Source organism: Hipposideros armiger, unplaced genomic scaffold (assembly GCF_001890085.2).
Source record: "Hipposideros armiger isolate ML-2016 unplaced genomic scaffold, ASM189008v1 scaffold_78, whole genome shotgun sequence".
NCBI lineage: Eukaryota > Metazoa > Chordata > Mammalia > Chiroptera > Hipposideridae > Hipposideros > Hipposideros armiger.
The window spans coordinates 1,430,355-1,435,324 of NW_017731428.1; the positions used below are offsets into that span (position 1 = coordinate 1,430,355).

General features: G+C 44.9%; 1 protein-coding gene across 14 annotated transcripts in view; it reads right to left on the bottom strand.

The window, feature by feature from the left end:
* Positions 1-4,970, bottom strand: part of LOC109383228 (uncharacterized) — a 433,428-nt gene that overhangs the window by 176,861 nt on the left and 251,597 nt on the right. The window contains exon 5 of one of the 14 annotated variants that reach the window (XR_002124122.1): positions 1,226-2,211. The exons of the other annotated variants lie outside the window; for them this stretch is intronic. The gene's annotated coding sequence lies outside the window, so the exon portion shown is untranslated. Of the gene's footprint in view, positions 1-1,225; positions 2,212-4,970 lie in introns of those variants that run through there. 14 annotated transcript variants of the gene reach the window in all.

The window sequence follows — 4,970 nt, forward strand, 5'->3', positions numbered from 1 at the left end:
AAAAAACACTCCTATCAGTCATCTGAGGTCCTGTGGCTCCCACCTGAGCCAGGTGCGGTGGGGTCTATTAAAAAAAGGCAGACCTCACATACCTTAAACATTCCTTTTAGCCAACTAGTACTCAGAGATCATTTTATCTCTTTCTCCATCCTCAACTTCAGAGAAAAGAAGGGAGTCAAGGAGAGTGGGAAAGACCAACAAGCAAGAGATTTGGGCAAAACTGACACCAGCTGTGACACCATGCAAAAGCGCTAGAGGTGGACAGACTTAAGTCTGAAACTCAACAGCGCTTGTGCCACGCAAGGGGGCCTGGGAAAGCTACTCCGCCTCTGAGCCTCTTATCTGGGAAAGAGGTCATTGACCCCATGCTCTCTATGGTGGTTGCAAAGGCTTAACTTGTATATGGCTTCCGTGAAAGAACTTGGCAGAGGATCAGATGCCTAGCAAGCCTGCTAAAACTATTCCTTCCTTCCCCACTTCTGGTGCCCCTGTGACATAATAATTTCCTCAAAACTTACCGGCTGAAAACAACAAGTGTTTATTACCTCGCAGCTGCTGTGGGTCAGGAACTTGGGAAAGGCTTCTCTGGGTGCCTCTCACACATGGGCTGCTCCTCCAAGCTGCTTGAGTGTCCTCACAACATGGCCCTTGGCTTTCTTCCCCAGCGCGAGCGATCCAAGAGGAGCAAGGAGGAAACCATTATGGTTTTCACGGCCTATCCTGGGCCGTCGCACATCGTCACTTCTTCCATAGTCTATGTGTTAACAAGTAAGCCCAGCCCATACTCAAATGGGGGAGAAATTAGTTTCCACCTTTTGAAATGGCAAATGTCAAAAAAATGTGTGGACATATTTTAAAATCACCACAGTGGCTCCAAGTACTGGTTTTGGAAAGCTGTGGGTCACTGGGGCAGGGCTGCAAATTCACCTGCCCACCTGTTCCTACCTGCCGACCTGAGAGACCACCAGGGCATGTCCAAAACCTGCCTCAGCCCTTGAGAAATAGGAATATTTATTTAAAGTAATATGTGTCATGAGCCAACATCAATGTTTACCCCTTTAAAACTTTATAATAACATCATTTGCATTTGTAAAAACATTTTATTTTTTTAACGGTCCTTATAATTCATTTCATTGCCTCTGAAACCATGTCAGGGAGATCCAAGGGGTATTATTATCCGCATTTAACGGATGAGGAAACTGAGGCACGTGAAGCTCAGAATGTCTGTAGTAGTAACAGTTTGTATTTATTTACCACGTTATATGTGCAGGAACTACATACATTAATTTATTGAGGCTCCAGCAGGGAAGACCCATAGGTAGCTGCAGCTCAAGATGTATTCTTTTGGCTTGCAACACAATGTTATAAAATTATTTTTGAATTTGAAAGCTTTTCCGCAGGGCACACACCACATCTCCACAGTTGCTCTGTCCCACTGTCTTCTCCAGGCCCCATTTACCTGACCTCTGAAAGCATTTGAATTCAGGGCCCTGGATTGTATGTAACAGGTTACTGGATCTTCAAATGCTCCTGTGAGATGATCTTTAGCTTATGGCAAACTGAGGCTCAAAGAAGCTAAATCTTGCCATAGGTCACCCAGATGCTAAGCAGCAGCACTAGGAATGCAAGGCAGGTTTGATTCCAAACCCCATGCTGTCTACATGGAGCGTGGAGAAGAGGCCCCAGGATGGTGCCATCCTGACCCCTCCCCCGGGTCAGAGCATCTCCTGAAATCCTCAGGGCATGGGCCTCTGTTGCCTGTCACCCCCTGCACTCTTCTGCAGTGGCCACATTCCAAGAGGAAAACAGTCACACTATTCTGAAAATCAGTCCCCTGGGTGTCTTCTCCAAAAGACCAACAGTTAACATTTATTGAGCACTTACTGTGTGCCAGGCCTGGAGCTAAGCTGATTTGCTGCATTTCCTCACTTGGTCCTTACATCAATCACACAGCAAGCAGGGTGCAATTATATTTCCATTTTTTCTGATGAGGAAGCTCGTGGTTTCTGTGGATGAGTAGCTTGAGCTGGTCTCAGCTAGGAAGTTTTTCTGCTCAAAGTGGTGTTGGCTGGACTCGCTCATGTATTTGTAGCCAACTGGTGGTCAGCTAGGGGCTGGCTGGTCCTGGATGGCCTCACTCACGTGCTGGTGGCTGGTGACTGGTGCTGGCTGGTGGTTGGCTCTTTCCCTCCAGTAAGCTTCTTTACATTTCTGAAGCATTCCAAAAGAGCGAAGGCAGAAACTGTAAGGCCTCTGCAACTCACTCCAAGTCATTTCTGCCACAATCTATTCATCAAAACAAGTCACAAAAACAGCCCAGGGGAAAAGGGATGGAAACATAGATTCAACCTGTGGATGTAAGGGGCAGCAAAGGGGAACTACATAACAGGATGGGAGGAATTTGTGGCCATGAAACCACCTACCACACCTGCCACCACTGTAATAGTTCTTTCCCTTTCTACTCTTCAGAATTCCAAGCGTGCCTTCTATTTATTACTGGGACCCTCACTGGTACGATCTATGGCATTATTTATGACATCACATTACACCTATCCTTCAGACTGCTTTTTCTGCTTAATGTTGTTTTTGAGATTCGTCTCTATTCACCACATGTAGCTCTAGTTCATTTATTTTCACTCCTACGTCATACTCTTTGTGTAAGTTTATTTTGTCCAGTCTCCTGTGGAGGGACATTTAGCTTAGCAGTTTATGCTATTACAAATACTACATTTCTCCTTTGCACATGAGAGTGCTCTAGGGAGCATAATTAGGAGTATAGTTGCTGTAGTGTAATACTGCCAAATTATTCTCTAAAGTCAATATGATCTTTACTAGAACAAATAGAATTTGAGAGCTGAGCGGAGTTGAAAAACTGGGTTCACCTTACATTATGCAACTAGCTGTGTTTGGAAGAACTGTAGCACTGTCTGGATGGAATGAACCTCCCACCCAATGGAAGAATCCTTTCGATGGTGTTCCCAGGAGATGGTCAAACAATCCTTGCTTGAACTCTTGGAAAACACACAGGGGAAACTTGTTACTTTAACTGTGATTCCCTCTGCAGAGCAAGAATAATTTTGGAAAAATAATCCTTTCTCCTTGCAGTAGAGCTGAAGCCCAGGGTGTGTGGCCAGAGGAGGAGGAAGAGATGATGAAAGTGGGAGAATAGGCTGGGGTAGATCACAGAGGGACCACTCTGCCCTGGCAAGGAGCAGGCACGTTATCCGGAAGGCGGTGAGGAGTCACCGACAGGAAAGTGGGCAGGAGAGAAGCAACTTCAGATTTGGTTTTTAATAAGTCAAACTATCATTCTATCTATAGTGTCCAAAACGGAGGCAGAGGGACCAAAGAGGGAACAGTCACCCCAAACAGGGGTAATGATGGCCAAACGAAGAGACATTAAGGATGGAGAAAGGAATTTTGCTCCAGTGGTTGAGACTGGAATCTGGCATAAAACTGCCATATGACCATCGATGGATGAATGGATAAAGACGATGTGGTACATATATACATACAATGGAATACTACTCGGCCGTAATAAAAGAGGGAATATTGTCATTTGTGACAACATGGATCGATCTTGAGGATATTATTCTAAGTGAAATAAGTCAGATGGAAAAAGACAAATACTGTACGATTTCACTCATTGTGAAACCTAGAACACAAAAGTAACAAATGAACTAACAAAACAAAACAGAAACTCATAGATGCAGACAACAAAATGGTGGTTTAACAGAGGGGAAAGGAATGGGAGAGGGCAAATTAGGTAAAATATATGGTAACAGAAGGGAGCTAGACTTTTGGTGGTGAGCATGCAATAAAGTATACAGATACTGAATTATAATTATATACACCTGAAATGTAATGTTATTAACCAATGTCACCTCAATACATTTAATAATAAAAAGGTGTCATACGGTACTTCCTTACCCTGCTAACCTTGAGCATTTGTTCCTTTGTCTGAAAAACAAGGATAATAATGGTCCCCACTTCACAGGGTTGGGATGAAGCTAAAATGAGGTCCTAAGTTTAAAAAGTTTAGTGTCTCACTCAGTGTGTGTGCTCAACAGATGTTAGCTGTTCTTATCATTGAAGAACTATTCAGAAGACTTGGTGACTATACAGCAGTTAAGTAGATTAAATTGCTGTGACTTGAAAGATCCAAAAATGCATTATGGTTAAAACACCACAGAATTTTAGTTCTTATTCCCATGACGGTCCAAGGTGAGTGTCTCTGAGTAGCAGATAGCTCTCCCTACACGGTGAGTTAGGGCCCCACATGGTTCCCTTGTCACGTGAAACTTCGTTGCTCTCTTCATCCAGCCCGAGGAAGGGAATGAGGCATATCCACTTCTTAAAAGGCAATGATTGGCACAACATCCCTGTTCACACTCCATTGGTGAAAACTGGTCACGTGGCCACACCTAGCTGCACAGGAAGCTGGAAAATGCGCCCACTGGCTGAGCAGCCAGTTATCGATCAGGCTTTCTCAACCTGGATAGTGTTGGCATTGCAGGCTGGGTGAGTCTTTGTTGCGGGGGCTGTCCTGTGGTGCATGGTGCAATGTTCGGTAGCGTCTTAGGATTCTACCTGCTAGATGCTAGACACACACACACACACACACACACACACACACACATCCTGACAACCCAAAATATCTCCAGACATTGCCAAATAATATCTGGGGTGTGTGTGTGGGGCGGGGGGCGGGGGGAGCAAAAGTACTCCTGGTTGAGAACCACTGCTCTACAAAGGGAAGAAGAAATGATGGGGATAGCTGGCCATCTCTGTAGGAGAGGGGACATTCAAGTGAATAGCTTAGCTCAGTTTCTAGTCTCCGCGAGAATGTGAGCTCCCTGAAGGCAAGGGTCTTGTGTATTTCTTTTTAAAGCAAAACGCCCACCCCTCGCTGCCCCCCTAGAGCAGCACCTGACACCTAGAAGGCGCTCAATACTGTATATAGTTGTCAA